We start from the raw sequence: 14822 nt of genomic DNA on the forward strand, positions 1-14822 counted from the left end.
TGAAAACAAGTACACCACACCCAAAAGGATGGAGCCTCATCACTGATCCACCCACCTAGGATGATTTTTTTTTTAACCCAATACCCTACCTTTCGAAGGAGAAGACAACAACAATTTTTAAGGCAAAATATCTCATTTTTATCCAGAAGTAGACCCACCAGTCAAAGGCGAAGAGATTGTCCCATTAGAACTTCTAAATACCACAGTATGGCCCACCAAAAAGTTTTTTATTTTTGTAGAAATCCAAAAAGCATGAAAAAGGGATTAATCTCAATATTACATTTATGACATACAGAGGTGTCTATCCAGCTCAACTTAAATACTTGTTCTTGCGTAAAATTTGACCGAAGAGTACGAAACTGACATACCCTTAATTCAGCGTTGACTGAAATTTCTTGTATTCTTTTAATTAACTGATTCAGATTCAATGCCTCAGATAGGCCAAGACCTATACGCCACTTAGTGCACAACTCCCCTCGACTCCTAGGTGCAGAGAAATTCTGTAGCGCACAGTGAAGTGCAGAGACAGAAAGTCTGTCTTCAGGGAATTTACCAAAGATCCCCCAGAGAAAAGTTCAGACTTTGAGAATCAAAAGAATGAAAGTAGTGGTGTAGCTGTTGATAGGCCCAAAAGTCCTATGATTCAGCAAAGCCCCAAGTGTGAAAGTTCAGCCCATGAAAGCATAGTGAGTGTTTGCAAAATTGGCTTCATCATCCTTTATCAACTCAGTTCAATCTGTTGATATTTTAGTATTGACATCTTTCATTCCTTAATACTATCTTTGTTCACTACTAGAGCACTGTAACATTGTCTATCTAGCTTGCACCCAACCTAACATCAAGAGACTACAGTCCCTTCAAAATGTAGCCATCCAATTATTATGCCATGCTCAACACCGAGACCACATTTCTCCATTTTTACAGAAATACCACTGGTTGCTTGTCCATCAACATATTATTTTTAAGATTCCTAACCCTCACATTTAAAGCTTACAGGCTTGGCCTTCCACAAAATCTCTCTTCAATTACCATCCCATATTCACCAACCCATCTACTTCGCTCCTTAAATGAACATTGGTTGGTCCTACCAGTTCCTAAATTCGCCCAGAATCCACCAGACACCATGCCTTCTTTTTCACAGTCCCATCTTTTTTGATTTCACTCCAATATTCATTCTGACCCCTCATTCAAAAGTCTGAAAGCTAACCTTAAGGCCTGGCTATTTACCCAAGCCTTTAATCCCCCACAAGTTTTGTCTGATGAAGGTTTGGACACAGCCATCTCCCTCTTTTACTCTTCCTTTGGTCTAACCTCTCTCACTCTTTCTACCTGTTTAACTTAGTCCTCTCCCACATCTCCACCCCTACTCTTTTAGCCTATTGGTTATGTGTTCCTTTGGTATGACTGATACTCTTTCCTATCAAATTTTATTGAAGTTCTTTTCCTTTTTCTGATGATTTTTAACCATTGTAAACCACCTAGATCTGCAAGTTAGGCATGGCAGTATAGCAAAGTTTAATAAACTAAACTATAACATCCTCCTTAGGACTAAGGCCACTGTGAGACCCCGTCCCCTCCCACAACCCACCCTCTGGGCTTATCGGCAACATGAAAAATCGTCTCTACAAATTCATACTCAGAAACTTCACAGAAGTCCCCCATTAAGTCAACCAGGCCAGGCATGTAAGTTTTTTCTACAACACCAAATTAGTGGCCCCATAATAGTGCCATCTACACTGACACATGAGTGACCATATAATAAAATACATACAAATTACCAGCCTCCAAAAAAAAAAGTGGGGGAAGGGGGAGAAACAAACGGAAAAGGAAGAATGGACAAAATAAGAAATGATATGTAAGAGTGCTCAAAGGAAACAAAAGTGGGTCAACAGAAGTACAATATCTTAAATATCTTTAAATAAGATCTGAATCCAGTTCCCAGAGCAAGTGTTCAATTATGATAGCAAAGAGGGTCTCTCATTTGGTCAATGATAAATAGCAGATATTGGATTGGTAATCACCAGAAAGATCTAGTCAATCCAGATAAGCCCCAATCCTAAATTCAGCTATAACAGCCATCTAAAGAAAAGTTGGTGTAACAACCGTTGTAGCTCCCACATATACTGAGTCTGAATCTAAAATGGCATCCACAGTTAGAACTGCCTATTCAACACTCAGTTCTGAAGCAAGCAGCTGCTGGAGAAAAGACTGCAGAATCTGTATAATTAAAAAGTGGGGTTTACCACTGATGAAAACTTTCAGCTGAGTAGGATATAATAAAGCAAATTGAATATGCCTCTTATGTAGATCAGCACACATAGGCTCTCTGCATGGAAAAAAAACATGAGATGAGAAATCCTGAAAACACAGTACTGGCTTATTCTCATAAGGATGTGGGCCATGGGAGTGGATGGCCCTGAGAATCTCAGCTTTATAAGCATAGTTTAGAAGTTTGAAAATTACAACTCCAGGGCAGCCGTCCATAGCTCTGTGTTGCCCTAATCGATGGTTCTGCTCAATATGAAGTATTCCCTCTGTAAACTGAAGTTGAAGGGAGTTAACCAGCCAGGATTTGTGAAGTCCTCTCAGTTCTGCCTCCACAGTAGACTCTGCTAGGTCCTCCACCTGGACCTGTTTTCAATATCATCAATTTTCTCTTCAAGTGTCTGTAGCTTTGTCTGCACCTCCGTATTGGAGGCCATCAATTGGTGCACACAATCATCCAAGTCAGGTACCCTTTGGCATTGGGTTGACAATTCTCCCTTCAAGGATTCCAGCTGCTCATCCATGATATCTAATTTATCAGTAATAGTTTGCAAGCGTTTATCCAAGGAGGAATATATGGAGTGCTTCACCTCTGTGACAATTTCCACCACCCATGCAGAACTCAACGACGACAACCATCTTAGATTTGTTCTGCTGTAGCTTCTCTTTCTGCTCTTTTTTCCTGTGATTTTGAATACATAGCCACTGGAAACGACAGCGAAGATAGGCTTCACTTGCTCACACCAAACAGCGTTAGTTCTAGGCCGGCAGAGCTGAAAAATTTCACCCAGTGAGTATTTATTGCAGAGCTCGGGAGCTTCTCATCATGTGACCTCCCTTTTGGTACTCTAAAATACAAACATACAACTAATCTTCAAGGATCATCATCACTGAATCCAGCAAAAATGGGTAATGAGGTCTCAAAGAAAATAGGAGGCACATTCTCACTGCTCTCTTCATCTGCCTCTCTTATGAGTATAACCACATATCCCATTTCTGCAGTTGAAGACAAATAAAATCTAGTGGTATGAGAGCTGCAACTCCATCTTTAGGTGAGCAGGATCAACCTCCCAGCTAGGGTTGCTAGATGCCAGATGATCCAGTTCATTAATGACAAGCTTCTCCAGTTGTTGGTTTTGCCAATGTGCATCTATATCTTTAAGCTAGTTTGTTTGGAAAACACAGCAATACAATTCTATACATGCAATGGAGGAAACCAGAATTGGATTGCATCTCTAGTAGGCAAAGCTGCTCTTTAAGCTCTCTTTGTACAGGCAAATGTTTGCAAAGCACTATGAGGCTTGTTAAATATTCAAATGACACACTCTCTCAAGATGAGAATGTATTAGTGGAAGAAATGGTCCTTCATCCTGTTAATGACCAGCACTGGAAAATTAATCAGCTAGCCAGCACAAGCAACAGCTCACTCCACCATGGTAGCAGGCTGGACGCCATCTGTGGCAATGACTAATTTGACTTTCTCATCTTGATTTTTTTTTGTCTAAATGATAGTGTGCCTGTGCTGAGGGAGAGTGGGTTGCTTTTAAGAGGTTCTAGTTATGAGCTTAAGCAACCACTATCAAGCACTGAGGTCTAGCAGTGCTCCTAGCTCAATCATTGTTCGACTGAAGGGATCTGTCCACACATGTGGACTAAAAATAGGTCTTTCTGGATGGTGGAAGGCAACTGAGGTCTGCAGTGCTGCTCTGCAGAGTCAAGGTCAAGTCATTCCCTCCACCCCTATTAGGAGGGTTGCCTTAATTAAGGCATGTATTCAAAAGATATATTTTTGAGACAACTCCAGTTGCTGATAAGGTAACATGTTACGCTATTGGGAAATAGTGGCTAGCCTACAGGGTCTATATGACAATCTGTGGTGTATCCAGAATGCAAGTGGAGACAGCTGAACACAGATACACCCACCCATCCCAGTAACTTATCTCAAACTTGAACCGTCATTAGGTCAGTTGCCAGTGCCTTTAGGTAAGTTTATCTGGTTTTAATCCTTGCATCTAAGCCTAATTCTTTTGCTACAAGATCCCACCCCTGGCCTCTGTTTCCATGTCTTGTGTTAGGAAGCTGGTGCTTATTTAGTCTTTATAAACCGCCTTTCCTACATGTCACACCAAGGCGATGAACAAACTTGATAAGAAAAATGGGAGAAAACAGAACTCAATCAATTAATGGGAGAGGCCTGCAAGAAGTTGACACAGTGGCAGCAATGCCCATCATTGGTCCAAGCCATCAAAACCCTGTTTAAAAGAAATGTGACCCACTGAGCAAAAAGGTACCAAATGCGGGGTTACAAATAACAGGGATAAAGAGAAGTTTGGAGGGGCATCTTTCATTTTTGAAAGTTTTGTGTACTATAGGGTCTGTAGAATGGGACTATGAATTTTTTTCACAACTTTGAAGTTTTTCATGTTCTACAGCCTAAAGGCTGCAGATATCTAAAGTGGGGCATGTGATTTCTAGGTTTAACTACTTTTTTTATTAATAAACATTTCTCATTTTTTAAAAGACATAATGAGTCCATACCTGAGGCTGAAATTTTGCAGGATTATGCAGTTGATATCCTTCTATCTTGTGGTATAAGTAAGTCACCCCCCTTTTGGTATCTTTTCATTCAGTAGGTCACAAATGTTTTTATAGTGCAGATTTGAATTTTATAAGAGAAGGTTCACATTGAAGCTGCTTGGGCAGTGAATTACAGGGCAGTGGTCCATAGAGAAAGAGGGCAGAAGTCCATGTAGACTCCGATTGAGCAAAGGGAGACAGTGGGTAAGTACAATGTATGACCTGTGGATGGGCAAAGAAATTGAGAAATTGTGTATGGTACAATCTTCGAAGAAAGGTAGAGTGGGTAGTTCCTACAATATGTCTTATGAATTAAAGTTTAAATCTTAAACTAGTGTCACTAAGTATCCAGTCATCTGGGGTACTCAGCCTCAGCTATGACTCCACCTATGTCTGGCTCAAAATCATGTTTTTTCTACACTCTTACTCTATGCTGCAAATAAGTTATAGTGTTATCCTGATAAACCAAAGTACATGTGAAAAAAAGAGGTATCTTGTCCAACGCCCATGCTTCTGAAAGGTCAGAAAGTACATGAGATTCAAGATCACTTCTGAAGGATAAGATGTATTACTAGCAAGGGTCATAGACCTGGGAACCTCATTCTATGATTCTACTCAGCCAGTCATTCTGATAGACATAGCCTTGCCTTTAAAAGAGGTTCATAAAATTGATGAGGTTTCTCACAACTAATGATCTTGGCAGCCTGGTCTTCCAGTGCAATGATCAGACATATTGCACCAAATGGAAGGTGACAGAGATAGAGGGAGCAGTAAGCCTAGAATTCCTCTCTCCCCTACTAAGATCTCAGTTCTATTCTACACTTCAGCTAGAATAGTAGCAGATGCTTTCTTGTGAACCAGGGCTTTAGCTAATAACATTACAATGAACGAAGCAACGGTTAGGATCTCTTCATAAGTTCATCTCATGTAGTTGCTATTTGAGAGAAAGAATCGCTTGATTCACACTGAACAAAACTGAAGTTATGGCAAAAAGACAAATCTTCCTTAGCATCCTATCGGACCAGTCCAGACCAGTGGGTTGTATCTGTCAGCAGATGGAGACAGAGAATGAACATAGTTCTCAAATGATTTGCTCCTTAAAGGTATCATGCAACAAAGAATATTCAGTATTTTTCTGTCTCCCAAGTAGATGGATGATGGGCTAACAGTCCTGCTCCTGACCTGGTTTCTAACTAGTTTCACTTGAACTTTAACTACCCCTTTGGGGTTTTGTGCTCCTGAGCCAATTTTATGCCAAGTCTCAGTTGAGTTGAGGGTGCCTATTTGGCTTGCTCTCCTGAACCAGCTTCTCAGCTGTGTTTCAGTTGAGTTGAGGGTGCTCTCCTGGGCTTGTTCTCCTGACCCAGTTTAATGCCTGGGTTTCAGTTGAGTTGGGGGTGCCTTCTTTGGCATAAGCTCCTGTTTAAAAACAAAAAAAGCTGTTTTATGAAACTGAGGTATATCTCAGAGGTCTCTGAGATCCCTACTCCCCCCCCCCCCCCCCCCCCACCAACATTTCTTTTGGAAGTCAGCCTGCATTTGATGAGCCTGTTCTGATTTATTTCAGCTATTTCAGTGCGCTAGTGTTGTCTGTGTCTGTTCCTTTTTAAACACACACAGGTATCCGGGCTTGTTCATTCCTCACAGCAGGTTCTCTCTCCTTAGCTGCATAAGTTACTGACAGAAAGCCTTGTTCTTCTAGTTTCTTTAAGCAGCTAATATTCCTTTGTAAAACTCTATTTGTAGCTCCTTTGTTTTTGTGCCACTTAAAATTTCTGTCACAGTTCTTTCCCAATAGAATTCTCTTCCTGTTTGTCAGCTGGTGTTTGCTTTTTTTTCTAATTATGGTGCCTGACTATCCTAGTTGTATGACTCTCAGTAGGCAAATCTGGACATTTATTAGCTCTTCTCTCCTTGCATTTAAAAAGCAGCTCACATTAAGTGCCTCTCCCTTTTATTCTCTCTCAGATGTGGATCCTGAAGTCAGCTAATTATTCATCTTATAAGCTGCATTTGTGAATATACTAGAACATATTTTTCTTCATTTGTATGTTAGCTCTCGCGTCAACTGTATGTTACACCTTATGTAGCCTTATTGTTCGCAGTGTAAGATCTCCTATCTATATGTTTGTGCTAGAGTTTAGACTATTTATCTTGGCCTAAGAACAAGAATAGATTCTATTTTTTTTATAATATTCTGAATTTACCTATAGTTTTACCTGAGAAAATAATCTGTTTCAGGAAAGGGGAAAAAAAAAGACAATTCCTTTTTTTCCTTTATTTTCTGTCCTAAAGACATTTCCTACTCCTTAAAAATAAAAAAAATCTCAACTACATTGTTCAACTATGTATAGAGCTGTTCCAGTCATCTCCTTTTTTTTTTTTTTTAAGGTAAAAGCAGTTGTATGTTTTCATTCTGTTTACATTTCCTATCTGGTCAAAGCTGTACAATTCAGCTGTTGGCTGTGTTGTACCAAATTAGATGTGTGCAATCTGCTTCAACATCAGCTATTCATTTGGATTACCAGATTCAGCATGGTAGCACCAGTTTTCAGTTATGGAAATAATACTGCCAAAGAAGTTTGGTAGCCAGTAATGATTTGAAGCTGGGTCAGTTGCCCAATTGCACAGTTCTTCCAGTCAGCTGTGATGCACTTCCACATGTACGGCACAGTTGATCACCTGGGTTGCAAGCTTTCTGCACACTCCTGAATTGCATGGGATGGCAGCCTCCTAGGTTATGAGGTTGCATCAACCATCATGGTTGCACAGTGGCGCTGGCCACTTTTGTGGCACATTTGTAGCAACGCTCTTGGTTGCACAGTGGCACTGGCCACCTGTAATCCTCTACTAAATGGCTGCCGGTCTAGCTGTCCTGTAATATCTACCTGTGTGGCTCCTGCTCCCCCCACCTCTGTTGTATAGTTGCAATAGTTACCTGTTTTGCATAGTTGCAACAACCACCAGTTCTACTCAGCTTAAGCAGCTGCCTATTTTCTATCCCTGCAACAACCACCTGGGTCGCACAGTACCAGTATTTCATAGATGTGACAATCAGCTGCATAGTGCGGCTGAACTAGCTGAATTTCTTTTTTACCTTCAGCAGTCATCCACATGTCGTAGCATTCCAAGTCAGCTGTGTAACGCTGTTCTAGCAACCAGCTGTGTAGCACAGTCACTCTGTATATGCATCAGATGCCTGTATAGAACAGTTCCAGGAATTGTCTGTACAGCTGAGTTATGGAAGCTCTGCATATGGCACATTTGCACAGCTGCCTATATGGCATCAGATATACCAACCATCTGTGGGACTTTTAGATGCACATTTGTGTGGCTTCCCAGTCAGCAGCTGACTGCATTACCTCGGCTTCAGTACCCATAAATAGGGTAGCAGATGCAACATCTACGCATTTGCTACAGCTATCGTATTACATGCAGTATCTGTAGATATGGCTTCAGCTGCAGCATGCAAGCGTGTGGCTTCAGATGTAGTGGTCACCTGTATGAGGCTTATTACCACACCTTCCTCTACCACTCTGCTGCTGGAATGGTACCAGCTAGTGCTGCTGCCTCTATGACACCAGCTACTGTACCCACCAGTATTATGATATTCGTCACAGCATCTCTATGACACCAAATAGTATGGCTGCCTATATGGTACTACCTACCATGGTTGACTATATGGCACCAGCTACTGCAGATGCCTGTATGGATTCAGCTGTGCAATCACTTCTATAACTCCTGGTACAGCAGTGGCCTGCATGTCTCCAGTTTTAACATCCATTTCTATAGCTCCAGCTATTGTGGCTATATGCATTTGCTTATGGTGACTGGCTGCATCAGTAAACTGTCTTCTCTGGGTTTGGTGGCTTACTATTTATTTATTTAGATTTTGCTCACACCTTTTTCAGTAGTAGCTCAAGGTGAGTTACATTCAGGTACACTGGATATTTCTCTGTCCCAGGAGGGCTCACAATCTAAGTTTGTACCTTACACAATGGAGGATTAAATGCCTCTTCTACTCTGCAACAACTATTTAGTACAGTTTCGCTGGACATCCATATGGCTCAGGTTATATAAACTACCTACTTTGTGTGATTCTACAGTCTAGCTGTTTTGCGCAGCTAACTTGATAGCTGGGCATTAGCCACCGCTGTTATATAACTTCAGGAAGTCTCCGATATTGTGGTTTTGTTCTGAGGCTAACGCTCTCATTCTTGGTAGTCCTGTCTGAGTGTCTCGTATTTTGTGGCATGTCTCAGGGCCCTTATGCTCTCTTCTCACTTTTATGATGACATTTGGATTTTCATGTCTGAATAGGGCATTCTTTGGCAAAGGTCAGTCAATAGCCATTCTATTTAGAACCACTGGTCTCCCTTCTTTATTGCAAAGGGACTTCTATTGTCGTGAAAATATTCCCTTCAAAGATGTTCTTTGGTCTTAGGCTGTTGCCTTCAAACACTTACTCAAGGAAAATCACCAGTTGGGTTTCTTTCTTGCTTTATGTATCTCTTTCATGATCTATTAATGCTATTCTTTATTATTCCAATTTATCATGAGACTCACTTTCTTCTCCTCTTCCATACCCTTTGCCTTTCCAGAATCCTTCTCATTGATATTGGTTCTTTCTACTGGGTTCTGCTGGAAAGGATCTCTAATACTATTCCAGTTTATCTCTCTTTTTTTTTTTTAAGTGTTTCAATCTTTTAGTCCTGCCCTGTTGTTAGGGATACTGCTTTGTTACATCCCATTAGTCTGGACTAGTCTGATAAGACATAATTTTTCTTTCCTTAGCATCCTACCCAATAACGGTTTTTTCCATTAGTCATATCAGACCAGTCCAGAATCCCTCCCTTGTTGATTAATTTTATTTTGATTACAAGCTATAATTTTTTAGATTGTTACAGTTTATACTTCTATATCGTAGTATCCCCAAGGAGTTCTGCAGTTTACAACCTAAAGAAGGAGAAAACCCTGCAAGAACATTAAAGTCAACAAGTACAATCAATGTAAATTTAAGAAAAAAAAATAAGTTTTAATAGTTTTCTTAAACACAGGATAATTAAAACTTTGCTGAATGTTCAACGGCAATAAGTTTCACTGATATCACTGATTCTATTTTTAAGTTTTCCTAACCTATAGTATGTCACGTCTCCAGACTCAGTGAAATATCTGCATGTCAATAGAGTATATGCTGCAATGGCCGGTAAGGTTATAACCTGACTGAGACATTTGGTCTCAAAGTTTCCATGTTGGCCATGAGGCAGATTTTGAACAGCATTGCTTGGCTCTTGGAAATACTGAACGTTCGATACCCTTAAGGGGTGAATCACTTGAAAACTATTTTCATTCTCTCCATCTGCTAGTAGATGTACACACCCCATTGGTCTGACTTGATCTGGCAGAACTAATGGAAAGAAAGTTATCAGGTAAGATTTAACTTTTCCTTCAAATGGCAAAATCCAAAGCAAAGTAGGTCTTGACCATTTGAACCCTTCAGAGCAAGAGGGCCATGTTCACTCTTTGTGTATTATTTCAGCCTAAACATTGGGCCATATCCAATTCTGCTGGCCAGATGACTGATGTGGAGAAGACTTTTGGGCTGTGACTAGGTTCCCTGAGAAAGATGAGAATCCAAGTAGGCTCACTACTTGGCCTTGAAATCATCTGTTAGGACTGACTGATGTTCTCTTGACATAAACGTAGCAACTGCAGCCAAGCTGCATTTAAACATCCATCACTGCAGCATAAATCTTAACAGAACTGATAAGAGTTATGCTGCAGTGATGGATGTTTAAATCTTGGGCAACAGAACTGATGACCAAATTGCAGGCAATAGAGGCTAGGTTTGCTAGTTCCATTACAACTTTGAGATCTCATCGAGGCCTTCTCAGTTGCAGGTAGACAAAACGTACCACATAACCTGCAGCACCCATATGACCCAACATTTATAAGCAGGCATTGGCTATAATAGTAGGACAAGTCGGAATGTTGTGGACATGATGTACGAGAACCTGCAATCTGTCTGACAGTGAAAGCTTGCACTGTGTCCATAATGGAGATGGGTACACAGGCTTGCACTTGCAGGATACTCCTAAATAAAGTCCTGTACCAATTTGCAGCTTGGATTAGGTTGGAAAAGAGTCTTTTTAGGAGATCCCCCAGGGCTCACTCCTTATACTTTCATCGGTCATGGTGCTCACCAGCGCCTCCGATGGAACTCCTCTTATATGAGGAAAGGCTAAAGAGGTTACAGCTCTTCAGGTTGGAAAAGAGACAGCTGAGGGGGAATATGACAGAAGTCTACAAAATCCTTAGTAGTGTAGACTGGGTAAACATGAATCAATTTATTCTTTCAAAAAGTACAAAGACTAGGGGCCACTCAATGAAGCTGCATAGTAATACTTTTAAAACAATAGGAGGAAATACTTTTTCACTCAATGAATCAATAAACTTTGGAACTCGTTACCAGAGGATGTGGTAACAGTGGTTATTGTATCTGCGTTTGAAAAAAGTTGGGACAAGCTCCTAGAGGAAAAGTCCATAGTCTGCTATTGAGATATACAGGAAAGTCACCACTGTTGCTGGGATTGATGGCATGGAATTTTGCTACTATTTCAGATTCTTCCAGGTACTTGTGACCTGGATTGGAACAGCCTCTTGAACCAAGTGATACGTTCAATCCAAGAGTGTATAATGAATGGAATCACAACATCTAACAGAAAGAACTGTGGCATATCTTGAAATCCAAAAAGGTACAGAATCCAACACCTCATGGTTTTACCACGGGAAATCAATGGAAAGCAAATCTTGACTGTAGCAAATGTTGGATGCAGTATACAGAGATTCCAGTTGAACACTCTGACATTACTCCATACAACAAGCTCATCAATATGCTAAGCAGCCTAGGGGTCAGACCTAAGGAGCTAGAAATAGGTTGAGTCATAGGCAACAAAGAGTGTCAAAATGGTGTTTACGCCAAGGCTACGAAGAATATTGCAGAGGAGTTGGTAAGAAATGTTCCTCTTTTGCAGCTTATACAGAGATCTATAACAAGGTGAGTACTTCAGATAGATCATGCATTTTTTTGTACACTAAGAGATCTTGAGGTGTCATTAAGAGCTTGGTAACTAAGATTTAATGCAAAACAGTGTAGTACCAAGCAATGGGAATCCAAAAGAGCATATATGGATTATAAACTGACATGCAAGTAGTAAGGCTCAATGGCTTTTGTCCAAGCTAATTTCCATATTTTTTACATATTTTTAGTAAAGTTAGCCAATCTGAATTGAGCATACGCTCAAGGCATACCCACTCTCCACCCAAACCCTGTCCCTTCCAGCCCTACCCCTTTTGATGCCATCACTGGAAGCTTGTTTTCTTTCAGCTACAGAAAGGAGAGGGAGAGGGCCCATCTGTTAGCCTGCTTGCTCTCAGCAATTTCCATCTGAAGCTGAGAGAGCAATGTAAAATGTATTTTCTTCTTTGCAAAGTGGAGTGTGTGTGCAAAGGTATAGGAGGTTAAAACAGGATTGATCAGGGCTTCAGGTTACCAACCGTGCATGTTTTTGTCAGGAGAGACAGGGGGAGGGAGAGGGGGGTTTGGTGATGCTCTGCATTCTCTCACACAGTTCAGGAAAAAAAAAACACCTCATGCTGTAGGGGAACAGAGGGGTGCCCCTTTCTGTTGAAACACACAGACATTTTTAGAAACATCTGTCTGAAGGCACAGTTGTAAAATGAATAGGTCTCTTTAATAATTCAACAGCCTTAAAAATCAACCAGATTCAGTTTTTGCAGACATGGTGTAAAATATATTTGCTTTGCACAGTTTGAGCAGGGGAAGGAGTATGGGGAGGGCATGCTGTTCGAAGTTGTTCATTCATGACTGACCATTAAAAAAAAGGACAAAAAAACATACTTTAAGGGCAAAGAAGAAAAAGAAATGACTGTGCATGCCCTGTCAGTGCCTAAAGTGTCAGTGCAAACTGCACATGCTCCACAAAGGTTGTAGGGGGTGGGGTCTGATGACAGACATCCGGTCCCAAGATGGCTCATCCAAGAATGCAGCGAGTAGTGTAAAACAGTAAGTGACCCTATGCCATCTTGAAAAAGGCATGTGGCCATCACCAAAGGGACAGGGGCTATGACTTCACTTCCGGTAATACATCAAAAGGGGTGGGGTTTGGGCAGAGAGTGGGCATGGCCTGGGCAGATCCTCAATTCTGATTGGTTTAAGCAACCAAGTGGGTGTGGCCACCTGTCAAAAGTATACAAAATGGGTTTGACAAAAGTTGGTTGATCTTACTACTCATGCCAAAAAAAAAAAAAAAGAGTTCTGGATGAATGTAGCTGCTGATCTTAAGGCACCAAAATCCAAAGCAACTATAATGAGGTATACACACCAAAACTAACAGAATGAATGCATTTGTAGGTCAGAAACAGGAGTCTGCAGAAACAAACGGAGCCAATTAAGTCATAGGAGGGGAGACAGAGTCGAATAGATGAGTGGGAATGGAATCAGAGGAACAAGTGGTGAGTGAGAAGGAGGAGGATGAGATAAGGTGTAGTACAAAACTTTGGCAGGGGATTAAAAGAAGGATATGAGAGTGCATTGGGGGGGGAAGAGGAAATGGAGGTGACCTGGTGGAGAACTCAAGATTAATCTTGCGAGCCTTGTCATGGATATATTCAGCCATAGACTGGGCAGAAAGTGAAGGGGTTTTGGCTGTGGAGGCACTTTGAGGAGGACAAAGAACTTTTAAACATAAAAGACAAGCAGGACTTGGGTGTGATCATATGTGATGATCTTAAGGTGGCTAACAGGTACAAAAGGCAACGGCACAAGCTAGAAGGATGCTTGGGTGCATAGGAAGAGGAAAGGGCAGGCTGCCTCAGTATGACTCTGATAAGAACTCATTTAGAATATTGTGTACGATTCTGAAGACAGTACCTTCAAAAAGATAAGAACAGGATGGAGTCAGTCCAGAGGGCAGCTATTAAAATGGTCAGTGGTCTTCATCCTAAAGTGTATGATGACAGACTTAAAGATCTCAATACATATACTTTGGAAGAAAGGGGGAAGAGGGGAGCTATGATAGATATGTTTAAATACCTCCATGGCATAACTGTGCAGGAGGTGAGTCTCTTTCAATTGAAAGAAAACTCTGGAATGAGTGGGGATAGGAAAAAGGTGAAAGGGGACGGACTCAGAAGTAACCTGACAAAATACTTCTTCATGGAAAGGGTGCTGAATTAGTGGAGGTGATGAAGAAGAAAACTGCAACTAAATTCAAGAGAGCTTGGCATGGGCAGACTGACAGTGACCTGGGCCCCTGGGCAATAAGGATCACTGGGCCCCTCCCCAGGTCCTGCTGCCTCCCTCTCCCCCTGCCTGTAAGCCACCAGTGCCACTGACTTTTTCCATTGGTCCAACTGCTGCAAGTACAGCTCAGCAGAAATTTCCCTCTGCAGCAGCTCACCCTTGTGGAAGAAGGAAGTTATGTCAAAGGGGGCAGGCCACAACAGAGAAAAGTTCCTTCATCAGCAGCAGACTGCCAATGTAGCTGCCGGTGCCCCTACCTGCATGGAGGAAAGGGGGTTTCGGAGATGGGAGCGTGGAAGGGGAAGAGAGAGGCCATATGGTCTTTATCTGCCTTCATTTTTCTCTGTTTCTATGTGCTATATCCTTTTTGCATACAATAATCCATACAGAATTGCACACAATACTCAAGGTGCAAATGCACCAGGGCCCTATTCAGAGGAATAATGATATTCTCAGTTTTGATCTCCATTTCACCCTATATTTCACACAGACTTGCTTCATTTCCAAATCCTTCATAGACTTTTCACTTTGATCCGTCAACTTTCTCGACAAACAAAACCTCAAATAACTTCTAGCCTTCACTCTGCTGATTCATTAGTAAACTATTTTGTAGCAAAAATCGATTGTTTATAGGCTTCCTTTTCTAGAACTGCAA

General features: G+C 41.3%; 1 protein-coding gene across 1 annotated transcript in view; it reads right to left on the reverse strand.

The window, feature by feature from the left end:
* MPPE1 (metallophosphoesterase 1) overlaps positions 1-14822 on the reverse strand; it is a 71038-nt gene that overhangs the window by 3328 nt on the left and 52888 nt on the right. The gene's annotated exons all lie outside the window — the stretch shown is intronic.

The sequence above is a fragment of the Microcaecilia unicolor genome, chromosome 1 (genome assembly GCF_901765095.1).
Source record: "Microcaecilia unicolor chromosome 1, aMicUni1.1, whole genome shotgun sequence".
NCBI classification, from domain to species: domain Eukaryota; kingdom Metazoa; phylum Chordata; class Amphibia; order Gymnophiona; family Siphonopidae; genus Microcaecilia; species Microcaecilia unicolor.